The following is a 15,424-nucleotide window of genomic DNA, read 5'->3' on the forward strand; positions in this document are numbered from 1 at the left end:
TGTGGTTTATTGTAAATGCAGAACACAAAGTGGGGATAGAAAAACAGAACTAAGGATAAACTAAAGTGGGAAAACTAAACTATAGAACGACAAACCTGAACACGGGGGGAGGACGACAGAGAGAGCACACAGTAGATTCACAAAGAGTTTCCAGGAGATCACAGAGGATGAATACAGACGACACGACGAGGAACAGTGGCAGACACACACTAATATACACAGTGGGACACTGGGAAATCACACACAGGTGGGAGACACAGCTGGACCTGATTAACCTGATGAGACAGGGGAACACTAACACCAGGGACCAACAGAGGGAGCAGAAACCCAGCATCCAAAACCCCAAAACACAAACCATCCCAAAACAGCCCACAAATAATAATAACAACAACAACAATAAATACACCAAACACAAAATCACTGAGTCACGGACTCAGGACCATGACATGGTCAGAAGAAAGCAAATAAGGTATACAGGGGACAAACTGAGCCATTTCTGCTATACCTGGTGTACAGGGAAAACTTATCAATATGATTTTTGTGACATTTTTGTTGGTGTGCCGTGTGATTTTTCTAATGTGAAATATGTGCCGTGGCTCCAAAAGGTTGGGAAACACAGGGTTAAACTATACTTCTGATATCCAGTGAGTCTGTCCTAAATGTTTCACTGGCAGATTGGTGGTGCTTTAACTGGAAAAACTGGCTTTACTGTAAGGAAAAACCACAGCACGAGTGTTTGATTTCACATCACCAGTGCTGTATAGAAAACTCAAATGTGGGAATTATTTGTAAAAGGTAATTTTAACATTTAATGCTGACCTCGTATTATGTCCTGTAGATGATGATGTTCACAGATACATTCTGAAACTGGTCCACAATTTTTAAATCCAGTTTTATGCAGATTGGTGAAGCTGTACTCATCTAGAGAGCGCAGGCGGGGTGGAGTGGGTGGAGATGAGCATCAGGGGTGTTTTGGGATAAAGGACAGGAGCAAGCGTGAAAGAGAAGGCTTGCATGATAGTAGTGAGACCTGCTGTGGTTCAGGTGGTGGCACTGTCAAAAACAGAGGAAGTGAAGCTGGAGGAGGTGGGACAAGATTAGAAATGAGTCCATCAGAGGGACAGCTCAGCAGTTTGGAGACCAAGTTAGAGGCGAGGCTGAGAGAGTTTGAACATGTGCAGAGGAGGGATAGAGCATATACTGGGCAAAGGATGTTGAATATGGAGCTGCCAGGCAGGAGGAGAAGATTTAGTGACGTAGGGACAGAGTAATAACCTCTGCCTGCCTATACTTCTGAAAAACTGCCTCTCTAAGATGCTCTTGGGTTTTGGAGATCAGCAAATCCTTCCTTTTATTTTCATTTTCTATAGTTTCTGTCTGTCCGCCCCGAGAGTCGACATTTTTCATCTCTGACTAAACTTTAATTAAATCTATTTTAATTGCATCAACTTTTCTTTATTATTAAAACAATTTAGTGGCAGTTATAACTGGTGCACTGCAGGCAGGAGCTGCTGATCGCTCTGCACACTTTCATGAGTGCCAGTTTGCACCACCTTGCTGAAGCCATATCATGTAACATCATAATTCCTGTTTACAAGAAAAACTATTTGGAAAACCTCCAAAAACACAACGCCACCATGCAGCAGCGCACAGTGTGAGGCTTGAGTCTCACTGTTAAATAATAAGGATTTTTTATTTATAACATTATTTCCTAATACCTCCAATACCTCTAAAGCCGCTCCGTGTCTCAATTATGCAAAATGCGGTTCTTTGGCGGAGCCTGGAGCAGAAATGAGCTTAAATCTGTCTCGCTGTGACGGCCGCCTGCAGCTTTCCTCCCCTGCTGTTCCCGATTGTGAAATTAGATCCCACCTATTTTTCTTTCTCCTTTAATTAAAAGTGGTAATTAGTGTTTGCCAGCTTCCCAAGCCCCCCTTTCATCTTCATGTTAATAGAGGAGAGTTTTCAGTGCGAAACAGCCCGTGTAGCTGCGTGAGAATCAGTTTGAAGCTCCCAGTGGCCCCACTTTGGATTCAGTCCTGGCTGTTGCATAATTGTAAACTTTCATTAATGTTTCAGCTGAGTGAACTCGGGCCTGCTGGCTGTGCTCAGATGTAAAGACTGGCAAACATGCAGAAAACCAACAAACAGCATCTGAACAGACACGCTCCGTGAGCTGACACGTGCAGGCCGATCTGTTGTTGGTCTTAAAACGATCACAAAAGAGAATTAGATTTGTTTGGGATCATGAAGTGTCACGTGTTTTTCATGTTAGCATGATTTTGTAAGTAATATATTTTAATAAGATGTATACAGTTCACAGGACTCTGCATTCATATTTAAAGTGAAGAACACCCCATGATTCATCTGTTTCTGTGCGACTTTATCAGTCTCTCGTGTGATTGTGGCCCGCTCTTCTTGACAGCGTTGCTTCAGTTCATTGACATTTGCAGGCATTTGTTTATGCACAGCTGATTTCAGCTCCCACCTCAGCATTTCAATCAGGCTGAGATCTGGACTTTGACTGGACAACCTTGCTGCTGTCTTGGAGCGCTGTCATGTTACGTGGCCCAGTGCTGGCTAAGCTTCAGGTGTTGGACAGATGGCCTCACGTTTGATTCTGGAATACTTTGATATACAGAGGAGTTCAGGGTCAACTCAACGACCAGAAGCTTTCCAGGTCGTGTAGCTTCAAAACACGTCTAAATCCTCACGCCTCCACCGCCGTGCTGACAGCTGGTATGAGGTGTTTGTGTTTGGTTTTCTCCAAACGTGGTGCTGTGCATCATGGCCAAACATCTCCACTTTGGTCTCATTGCTTCAGAAGGCTTGTGATTTGTTCAGATGCAGCTTTGCAAACCTGACCCATGTTGCTGTTTTTCTTTTTAAGGGTGAAGAGGCTTTCTCCTGTCAGCCTTTATAAAACAAGCTACACATGTTCAGTCTTTTTCTAATTGAACTGTCATTAACTTTAACATTTAACATGCCGACTGAGGCCTGTAGAGTCTGGGATGGAGCTCTTGGGTTTTTGCAGATTCTCTGAGCATTGCACGGTCTAACCCTAGGGTGAATTTGCTGGGGCGTCCGCTCCTGGGAAGCTTGTAGCCCCGCGTAAACACACCTGAATCCTCCAGACCAACAAACTGCTCACACTTCCTGATGATCTGTTAATCAAGTGCACTGGATTTGCAGCATTTGGCTGGTATTTAGTGAGGCTGTACTTTTTTACAGCACTGCATAAAGTCCTGTAAAAACTCGCTTTTTCACATCATGTGGGTCCTTCGTGTCACTCAGGGATTGAGTGAGATGGAGGCAGATGATCCACTTTGGTGAGTCATACAGGGAGAAACCTAAACAAGTTCTTTTTCAATGCTTAAACCTACCCAAGCTATTTTTTGCCTATCCCTAAGCAAGTTTTAAAAAAATAAAGGTAAGAGTGATTTTTAAACCCTAAACCTAAAGCACTAAATACATAATAAATACATAATAAAATAGCCAATATACGTTTAATGGTATGTAATTTTTGTAATATGTAACCAGCTCTAAATACCTTTTTCCCTACAGTAAAAACCCCCAAAACACTTCTCTTTCACACTCCAGTCATATATCCTCCTGTGCTGGTGCAGCGTGGAGAGTAATGAGGCTCAGTTCTGCTGAGGTGGTGGAAAAAGGACGACTGACAGAGTGTGACGCATCGACGACAAGGACACAGAGGAGGAGACGGAAAAACTGAAATGACAACAAGACGGAGAAGAGAAAGGAGTGTGAAAGTGAAACAAAATGATATCGGATTGGAGCAACACAGGAGAATTTAGAAAAGGCTGTAAGTGATGAATGATGCGTTTTCAAAAGTTGTTAAGTGACATGTGCAGGATAACAAAGGAAAAACTGAAAAATATAAATGTAACTTTAGTGAATTATCAAATGAAAACACCTAAAAGCATTGCAGGAGAAACTAGACAAGACCATAAAACCTAAACTCAACAAACAAAAAGACACAAAGTGTTTGGAAAACAAGTGGAACAATTTGAGCAGAACAAAAGTTAAAAAGGTCGTACACAAGTGAAAGAATCTTAAAAACACCGACTTAAACGATGGATGTCATCCAACATTTTATTTTTGAGAGCCATAAGTGACCAAATTTGGACAAGAGGGTTATCAATTAATAATCTAAGATAGTAATTAGGCAATTGTCACGTAACAAGTTATTAAAGAATCAATCAGCAGTCCAACTGCTTTAAATACTCAGTACTGTCACTTTCAACGTTTCATTATCATTACTTCAGCTTCAGTTCACATGAGATTTTCATTACAGTTTTTTACAGACGCTAGGACACATTTCTCAATACTTAGGTCACTTTTGCAAAACTCTTCACACAATCCTCCTAACTGACCGTCAGCTTGGCAAAGCAGTTCATTTCACATTCAAAATGCACTACAACTACCAAAACACTTCATTCAGGTCTCAAATAACCTCATTCTTCCAGAACACTAGCAAAGGTTGACAGCCGACAAACACACTTTGTCACCCACAAAACAATGACCTAAAAAACACTAACAACATGTAGCATTACAGTGTTTTCTTGTGTAAAACAAGGACGCATCTCTGTTTATAATTTCAATATATGTTACTGGAATGAATCAGACATCATGCAGAATTCGTTAATATTTGTTTATGTAGTTTTATTTTTTTGCACTAAGTAATCCCAAAATACAAGAATTTGTATACACACCATCCACTGATACACATACAATAGTAATGCTAATCTACTCGGTCTCCTCCATTTGGCCACAGGTTCTCATCCACATCACATCTCATGTCATCTTGGGCAACACACCTAGGAAATAATCTCCTGGCTGCCAGAATTGAAGGAGTTGAAAAATTGAAGGAGTAACACCTGTGTAGATGTTCATCCACAATGAGAATCAGCTGTGGCTGGTTAAACTGCATTTTTAGATTTAAAATATGTTTCAATAAAATATTGCTGTTGCATTTTGCTGTCTTTTCAAGTTTTGCATTGTGTTATTGTTTTGGCCATAAGTTTAACAGTTTTGAAAACAGTATGTAAGCACATGCAAAATGTCCTGTACGTACAAAGATTTTTGGCAGTTGTTGTGTCTGAGTGAGAAAATAATTCATGAAATTTGAGAGATGTAGTCATTGAATGCATTTTGTGCCAAAACAATGATAACTGGTCCTCAGTTTAGCCCACATAGACTTCTGTTGTGCTCACTGTGTGAGGAGTTTTGCAAACGTGACCTAAGTATTGAGAAATGTGTCCTAGCGTCTGTAAAAAACTGTAAAATCAAAACAGACATCTACCAGTAATTTCAGTGAGTAGACTTTAATTTTATCATGTCCAATTTGGCACACTTTGGAAATAGATTCAACAGGTAGTGCCTTACCTTTGTATAAGCCGGCTTATGCCCACTCACGTCAGACCACTGGCTTGTGCCTGTCCGTTCGACAACCTCGGACCGTCCAAACCTCCAACTTCCACCCCAATACCACAGGACGAGCCCCCAAACTCATAAAAACTAAAGCTAATAGAAGCTAATAAAATGTTTAAATAAACTTTTTAAAGCTGTGAAGTTTTGTGATGATGTCATTATTGATACTGTGACGGCCCAGGTGCAAGAAACCAGGAAAAACTGTTGCCAGAAAATCGGAATAGTACTGTTGTTCAACTAATGGCTCCGAAGCTGGAGGTCAAGATACTGCAGATCTCTGCCTTTGCTTACCACCCAGCCTACACAGCAAATTACCCCAATGCTTCTCTGTAGAGTCACAGAGCAGCAGATCAACACAGCTCCAGGATCACAGGGATTGTCAAGGTAAGGAACTGGAAAATGTTACTGGAATAGCCCCCTTGGCCTGCTATCACTATATGTGGAAGAAAATTGATGGATGAGTAGATGGATATTGTCCAGAAATTATGTAGCGCTCTGTACTGTTGCCCTATGATTTAACACTGAAGAAAGAAACATCGTCTTACAGTCGAATAATTAAACTCCACATGGCGTTTTCTGTCACTGTGTGAAACACAAACTGGATCCTGGCTTCACAGAGGAAAGTGACAGACAGCAGAGGTTAACCACAACACTAGGTGGTGATTGATTACTGTGTTCTCCACACTCTGTGTGTGTGCATGTATATGTTTACATGTCTTTGTGAGGACAAAAAAACATTTGGCATGCTACTATACTTGTGGGGACCAACAGTCACTTATGGGGACAAAGTTCCCGTCCCCGCAAGTTTGAAGGTATCCTTGAGACTCAAAATGTGGTTTTGTCAGGGTTACAGTTAGGTTGTGGTCAGGTTCAGGCTGAGGGTTAGGATTAGGCATTCATTTTTGATGGTAGGGGTTGGGGTAAGTTGCTAGGGAGAGCAATGAGATGTCCTCACTAAGATATGAAAACGTGTGTGTGTGGATGGGGTTGAGTGGGTGTGTGTGCATGACGTAAAGAAGCACCGAGGCGTTCAGAAAGATGCCTGACTGAGCGAGTGTGTATGTGATGATGGGTTTAATCTGTGTGTGTGTGTGTGTGCGTGTGTGTGTGCGTGCGTGTGTGCGTGTGTGTGTGCGTGTGTGCTCACTGAGTTCCTCGGTATTGCAGTGGAGACCTCCCTCCCTCCCTTTTCTTTGTTACATAACAGCCTCCACTGCAGAGGAAGATCACTGCAGAGGAGTGCTGGTTCACACACACACACACACACACACGCATGCTTCCATCCCTCCAGAGGATTTTCTGTTTTGCACGCAGTTTCTGAAGACTTACTTGAGTTCAACTCATTATGTTATTCTGACGTCTCCTGAACCCGTCACCCGATGCGTCTCAAAGTTGCTGTTTCTGAGGACAGCTGTACGTGTGTGTGTGTGTGTGTGTGTGTGTGTCTGTCTTATCCTGTGGTTTGGAGCTTTCTTGAAAATCTCCCATTCAAACTCACTGAGTGTGAATTTGTAAAGACAAAAAAGTATGCAAACTTGTGCGTATGTCAGACCTTACCTGTGTCACCGTCGTTCTTCTACATCTACATAAATGTTCTGAGGTCACTCAGTTTAAAATATGCAGTTTTGTAACTGTACAATCATCTTTATGTGTGAATTAGTTTCTGATCTTCTCCATCTTCTTTGTTTTCCTGGATGATTCCTTCTCATGGCAAAATAATTCGAACTGAAGCTTAAATAATCTCACAGCCTGTTACATGATTTAATTTGGTCCTTTTTTTGTCCTTTTCTGAGGACAGCAGAGCGCAGAGTGCTGTTGGGCCAGAATATATACGTCTCTGTTTAATGCTCCACATGTGGCCTGCAGGGATCCTAATGGGCTTCTCAAGCACTCTGCATGATACTGAGGGAGGAAAAGGAAACTTACCAGAAAAGAAGACATGGAGTGTGCAGGGAATAATAAACACTGAGATAAAAAGAGATTTTATTTTTTATTTTCACCTGAGGATTAAAGAAGACAGAGCAGTGAGGAGGTGTGAGAGCTGAATAGTTTTCAGCCCACCTCGTCTTTCTTCTTCTGTGTGCACAGTGAAGTTTAGTTTTATCTGAATGGCAGGTCGAGAGGGAGTGGATTATGATTTGAATCGCACTGTAATCCACTATGAACAGGAGCATCAGCTGAATGTCTAACGTGAGTCTGGCAGCATCTACAGGTGGAGTCCATTGTTTTATAAAATGATCTCAAAGGAATCTTTTGTTGTTTTAAAAACAAAATTTCTCTAGCAATGCTACAGAAACCCATTTATAACACCTTAAAAATACTTTTAATGTATGCCCTACCAAAATTTGGCTTGAGCATCAGTAGAAACCAAGCACATATACACTATATCACCAAAAATGTTCACTCACGTGTCCACATCATTGAATTCAGGTGTTCGGGTCACTTCCGTGGCCACAGGTGTATCAAATCAAGCACCTAGTCATGCAGGAGCTGAGTGAATTCCAGCATGGTACCGTGACAGGAAGTCACCTGTGCATCAGGTCCGTTAGTGAAATTTCCTCGCTACAAACATTGCACAGTCAGCTGTTAGTGGTTTTATGACAAAATGAAAGCAATTGACAGCAACTCAGCCACGAAGTGTAGGCCACACAAAATCACTCAGTGGATGCTGAGGATAGTGCAGAGGTCACCAGCTTTCAATCACTAAGGAAATCCAAACCTTCAAAATCTTTATGTGGTGGGTTTTCATGGCTGAGCAGCTGCATCCAAGCCTGCCAAGCGTCGGCTGCAGTGGTCTATGGCACACTGCCACTGGACTCTAAACCAGTGGAGACGTGTTCTCTGGATGATGAATTGCACTTCTCTGTCTGGGAATCTGATGGACGAGCCTGGGCTTGGCGTTGTCAGGAGAACAGTAATTGTCTGACTGCACTATGCCAAGTGGGGGAGAGACATTTTGGACAACTACAGTCTCCAAACTTTATGGGATCAGTTTGTGGATGGACCCTGTTCCAACATGACTGTGCACCAGTGAACAAATCAAGGTTCATAAAGACATGGATGAGCAAGACTTGACTGGCCTGCACAGAATCCTCACTTCAACCTGATAAAACCCCTTTGGGATGAATTAGAGTGGACACTATGAGCAAGGCTTTCTCATCCCACATCAGAGTCTGACCTCACAAATATGCTTCTGGAAGAACAGTCAAAAATTCCCATAAACACTTCTTAACCCAGAAGAGTTGATGCTTTTAAGAGTCCTATTAAACCCTATGGACTAACAATGGGTTGTCACTTAAGTTCATATGAGTGTGAAGGCAGATAAGCAAATATTTTTGGCAACATAGTGTAGGAGACCTCAGCAGCCTTGTGTTTTTGAGACAGAAGTGACCGTATCTGGACAAAAGGGTAGAGTGTTGCATTGAAAGTGGAGCTAGCAAGCTTAGTTAACAAACTGCATTTATAAACTGTCCAGGAGCATCACACAGATACAGATACCTGCTAGGTGCTGCAGAGTAATAAAATACATGAACTTCAGTCATCAAAAATTAAGGACAAACTCCTTGGAGAGGCTACCACACAGAAAAACATATTACTGGTCAGATTAAATACAAAATCCTACAAAAGGCACCAACAGCGTTGTTCACTGACTCAGATTAGCTGAGATGAAGTCTAGCAGGGAGCTAATGGCAACACACCAGTCAATCATTGCAGGTGCAGCCTGAACTTTAAGCCTCAATAAATTCAAATAGGTGAGGTAAAAAAAAGGAGACCCCCTGTAGAGTTGTTATAAATGTATAAATTATCCACAATTATGTAATTTCAGTCAGTCAAATAGTCAGTAACATTAAAAGTGGAACAGGATCTTGCATAAGTATAATTAAACACCTGTCATGTGCTGACTGCTGTGCTTAGAAAAAAGTTGCTCCAGTTGCACAACCTTGAAGAATGTGCAGACAATAAATGCTTTTATTTGACATCAGTGTGGTGAGATGAAAGAAGTGAAATGTGTGCTTGTAACCAAAACAACTGATTAAAAGTGAAGCTGGCAGGTATTCAGGGCATTGTAGTAGCACTTTAATTACTTTGAAACTAAAAAACTTGGAAAAGAAAAACAAGTACACAGCAAATCCAGCATGTCCAAATTAACACTGTCGGATTTGATTTCAACACTATTAAAGTGTCTATATGGGTCCACACCAGAGAGTGTTAATTTAACTCTTTTTGGAGAGTTGGTACGTTAACTCTGATTTAGTGTTAAACACCAAATCTGTCTGGAGTTGATAATTTAACACTTGGTGTTAAGAGTTTATATATTAACTCTCAAAGAGTATTTTAGTTTAACTACGTAAGAGTTATCTTCTAATTCATTCTAAAAAGCAGGAATTTTACTGTTCTGAACTTCTAGAAATTTCTTTTGGAAATAAACATTTACTAAAAAGACGCAATGGTTTTTGAAAAACATTTATTCTGAACTGTGCACCACAATTTCAAAACATTTTCTGAAAGATCTAACAGTATACATGTTCTCACTTTCATTAGAATTGTGTTTATCAAAAGGTCTGACATAGGTGAGCTGGTAAATGCAAATAACAGCATCTCATCACTTATTTCTTCAATACAATATGCATGTCCTTCATTCATCCCTTTGTGGAACTTCAACGCACTTCTGCTCTCCCCCATATTCCATCTTCACAATCCAGTAAACAATTGCAGCACAGTAAAAAAAAAAAAAAAAAAGGAATCTTCTTTGAGCCATTACTTGTGTAAAGTATTTTCCCAAAAGACAAGGACACAGGCAACAGGTAATACTGAACTAAATGTAAAACCTCAACCTTTTTCATTTTTACCTAAACCGTGTGCACAAAACTCTGGAGGGATCTATGCTAACGTAGAATCCAGTCAGGACGTCAGCTACTGCTGTTTGCTCGGTTTTTTTAATGGGCGATCGTTTTCAGGCTTCAAGTAGCACCATTATACCAACGTTTCACATTCTAGACATTGTTTTAGGTGTATTTGACCAAAAGTTTGACTGAAAATTCACATGCAAGCTTTTTTTCAAGGCTGTGGTATTTGCCTGCAAACAATACCTTTCAGCTAGCTAAAACAGAATATTATGCTATCAGCGAGCAACATGGCTAATGCCTTTCACACAGCTTTGTCTCAACTCCAAAGAGCCACAGAAGTAAAAGCTCATAATAATAATTGAAACAATCTTTGAAAAAATGACTTACCAAGCATGGCAAACAACTCAAATATGTAGAGCAAAATGTTCTGAAACGGCTTCACTTCAGCTTCGATTGGAGCCGTGCTGGGGGCGGAGTCTGTGAATTTACTCTGTTGGTGTCATAGCCCCTGTAGGAGTTCAGAGTTAAGAGGTCAAGAGTTAATGTTTCCATTGTAACACCTCCAGATTTGACAGAGAAACACTCATTTTTAACACTCGATTTTAACTACTATCATTTTACACCTCAGAGTTACATTAAAAGAATGTGACTCTACTTAGAGTAAAATTAACTCTACTTTTGCAAGAAGACTATTAACACCAAAACATTTAACACTTTTGAATTTGCTGTGAAAAGGTGGCACACGATGATGGCAGGAAAAACATCTGAAAAGGGCAAATAAGAGAAATCAAGAAGCACAAAGAGCCACGAGAAAACATCGAGCATGCAACCTGACAGAGACTCAGGGAAGGACAATAAAGAGCAGGTGTACTTAATCAGACACAAGGATAAGAAAACATCCACCCACTTATCCAAGCTAGGGTTACACAGGTGGTGGAGCTTACTCCAGACTGTGATATGGTTTTGGGGCAGTTTTTCATTGTTGGATTTAACAAAAAAATAATCTAAAACATTGTGATTGAACAGCTAACCTTTCTTTGTGGAAACTTCTTAATGATATCTGACAATAGTCTGCTCGGGGTTGTTGAGTCCTCGATCTCTCGAGCAGCGACTGAACTCTTTGAACGTCACAGGCTGGGATGCAGCAATGCGGAAGGTCACTGGTGGATGCGAACTTTTACTTTTAAGCTTTTTACTCAGCATTATCACACATGCTCTCTAATGAAACTGTTTCCCCTGTGTGTGTGTGTGTGTGTGTGTGTGTGTGTGTGTGTGTGTGTGTGTGTGTGTGTGTGTGTGTTTGTGTGTGTGTGTGTGTGGGCGGGCGGGCGGTTGGTGTCTCCTTTGTGCATGCCAGTTTTGTAATGACTCTGTTACCGTGGCGACCCATGCCTTGTTGACCAGATTCAATGCATTATGATTAAAGGTACATCAAGTCGCCATGGCAACACTCTGCATAGGTGTTACATAATCAGAGCGAAGGGACCCCAGTGGCTCTTTGTGCTGATACCTGTTTGTGTGTGTGTGTGTGTGTGTGTGTGTGTGTGTGTGTGTGTGTGTGTGTGTGTGTGTGTGTGTGTGAGAGAGAGAGAGAGAGAGTTCCTCCTTTACATTCATACATCCACTACTCACATTCACACCTGGGAGCTGCCCAGTTTACCACAGCCTGCTGCTGTCGGGCTTTCAGCTCCTCACTTGCAGCACAAAGGAGTAAACACACTCAGGAATAAAATTACAAAACAGGTACAGCCTGCAAAGATTTACCCCATAGAGCTAAATGTTGGACCTCTAGCAGAGTTTTTCCCATAGACAATATAAAATAGGTGAGAGCTAAATCATTTTCCCAGAAGGCAACGTGAGAAACTGATAGGTTTGAACAGGTGCATTAAAGTCAGGTTCAGTGTCTGAGGTAGAAGAACTGAATGTTGCTGTTGATGTGAAGAACTGTCACATCGACAGCAAATTCAAGATCAGCTTTTTGTTCTGCATCTGTGAGGTTTGGAATGTTTTTGCCTTTCTTCTGACAAAACTCTCAAATCTCTGCTCTCAGGTCCCAAAGACTTTTTAGCACTTTGCCCAGGCTGAAGTATCTGATGGCTGTGTGGTAGCCTATGTCACCATGTTCAGTCTCCTGCTCCTGCAAAAATGCAACAAACTGTCAGTGACTGTCAGTGAGAAAAAGCCAAAAATGTTGACTTCATTTTTCAACTTAAGTTCCAGATTTCCTTTCCAGACATCCTTGATGCTTGACTCTCGGGGCATATTTGTGATGCAGAGTTCACCAAACACTCTTTGATATACTCTTCATCAAAGACTGGCCCACAGTTTTTGTTTTTTCGAGATTTTGTGGGACATCACAAAGCTGTCATCACTCCTCGATCCCTGAATGTGTAAAACTTGGTAAAAAAAAAAAGTTCTTGTTGCTTTCGCAGCTTTGCTAGCAAAGGTTCAGGTGTCTGTTTCCAGTCTGCATCAGTCAAGTTCTTGTATTCCCCTGTGTGTTTAGTCCTGCAAGGTGATTCTATCCAATCTGCTCTCCACAGATTAGGCTGTGTTCACAATTCTACATTCTGCATCAAGCTTTTTTTTAAACGAGAGCTGATATCTTTTGGGGCTAGTAAACCCCTATCCCTTATAACTGTCTTTTCCAACATATTTACAGTGATGTTTATTTAGCTTCCACACAAGTAAATAAAGAAATTTTTAAAACTGGCAATCGCTTTCAAAATAAAGGTTTGTGATGATTGACATCTGAAACAAACATGTGAATGTTTGCTAGCAAATCTGCAAAAGCAGCAAGGACCTTTTACCGGGCTTTACACATCAAGCGATTCCCCACAAAAGTGCACAAAACATTGTGTGATGGGAAGTTTATCAAAGACTGTTTGGTGGCTGAAATGATGTATACTTCCTTACGTTTACGCCAGGGACAACCAAAAGGCCGGACGTGGCCCACAGACTCTACAGTGCCTATTTGATATAAAAAATGGACTTAGCTTCTGGGTCTCAAGCATCTCTTAAACCTGCATTATTTTAATGACCACCATGGCACAACTTCTCTGACTGCCAAAAAGCATTCCAGTTATATAGGTCTGTGGGAAGATAGCCATTGAATCACTTGTTTTGTTACCTCAGTAAACACATTATGATTTGAAGGGCTAGTCATTTTAAAATACAGTGGAACCCCGACTTACGAATACCCCATTCAACGAAAAATTCAAGTTACGAAGGCACTTAATGGCAATATTTCTGCCCGTATTACGGCAAAATGCCCGGTATATTGTAGGCCTTCTGGGCTCAGCCAATCAGATACTGGCTGAGCCCAGAAGGCCTACAATGCCCACAATGCCTTCCGAATCATATGACAACCCCCTTGGCTTTCGTACTTGCGCTTCGCTGTTCCACTTGAACGACGTATTGTTGTTGCAGTTAGCAATTAGCCTGTCGTTCACTCAAAAGGCGCGATGGGTGCTTCGACTTCTGAAAATTTTCGACTTACGAAAGACCCTCAGGAACGAATTAATTTCGTACGTCAGGGTTCCACTGTATGTCAGTTTTGTAAATTATGGTCAGTATTAGTTTCAGGCAGAATCAGCCAGAAGTCAGTGTGAAGAACAGCCAGTTGTGCAGCAAAAACACAGAATAACTCCAGCTTTGTGTCTTTTTTTCATTCTAGCTGAAGTATGGAAGGTTCCCTTTCCCCTCAATACGGATGTATTATAATTGGTCCAGCCTAGAGTTGATCATGACCAATTGGCTAATCCACCACCTTTCATTGTTTATACCGTTACAAAAACAAACAAACAAACATAAAAATGAAAAATCACCATCAGCCCCCCGGGCAATTGCCCGGTATGCCTGATTGCCAGTCCAGCTGTGCGGTCAGCTGGTGGGTAACAGGCATCTCCGAAAACATTAGAGCACTTTTGCAAATATATAATAAATCGAGCAGGTATTTGAAGTTTACACAGCACCATTCTCGCATGAAATCGTATCGTAGGGTAAAAGTTTATTTTGTGACCCAGAAAGAGTAATATTTCAAACTCCGCCACTCTGTGTTCCTCCGCCACTACCTTGTTTGAGTTTAGGACAAAATGGATTCTGGGATATTGCATTTCGTCATTTCGAGCTGACTGGACACCAAAACAGCCAATCAGATTTTTTTGCATCCAAGTCTGTGATTGGCTGGTTTTGTGGCACAAATATAACGGTGTAGAGAAAGAGTTGAACGTGCACGGGAAGAAATGTTGAGAGCGCAAGCAACACATTGCGAGCGAACGCAAATGCAAAAACTGAGCGAGAGGGGCTGCTATTGTGTGTGTGTGTGTGTGTGTGTGTGTGTGTGTGTGTGTGTGTGTGTGTGTGTGTGTGTGTGTGTGTGTGTGGATAATAGCAAACACTGAAATACAGTTTTTGCATGCAGCAATTAATTTTGTTCACTCACATTTAGCTTTTCTTCGCTCAAAACTTTTTTTGAATTTTTTTTTTTTTTTTTTTACATGCGCTCAGAATAGTGGCACAAAAATAACGCCATAGTCCATGACCCTCCTGTGGACACTCTAATAGGACTGAAAAATCTGGGACTCTCCACCAATTGACCTCAGAACTGAAGAAGCTTCACGGATGAGAGGTGAAACATCTTCAAGAAACTTAAAGATTTCCAGACGCTTTTCTTTCCAAGCTCCTTAGACTACAATGACCTGGATGACTGAGAACCTTCACAAACAATGGCGTGTCCAGCGGGGTGGCCTGGGGGGGCACAGGCCACCCCCCAAACCAGACTGGCCACCCCAGGTGCCACCCCAAAGGCAAAACAATAAAATTCAATCAAATATCAAATGTCCGACTATGTTTTCACGGTGACGCTCAGATATCCGAGTGTAAGTGAATGCAGCATCGCTTCTGCGCTATGCGCATCACGTTAGCAAAGGTAGGAGACCCAAGCGCGAAAGACGGCACTGCAGGAAACAATTTTTCGGTGAAAGAAAATGAGGACAGAATAAATGTCCCGGTAAGTAATATCAAGTTTGTTGAGTTTAGTAAACTTCGGTGAAATTAGAATACCAAGGAAAAAAATAACACTTAAAGAATTATTGCAGCTGTGGAATATTTCAGACAGTATGCTA

This window comes from Rhamphochromis longiceps, linkage group LG14 (genome assembly GCF_057381845.1).
Source record: "Rhamphochromis longiceps isolate RC_006_pf linkage group LG14, R_longiceps_female_GT1.1, whole genome shotgun sequence".
Taxonomy (NCBI): domain Eukaryota; kingdom Metazoa; phylum Chordata; class Actinopteri; order Cichliformes; family Cichlidae; genus Rhamphochromis; species Rhamphochromis longiceps.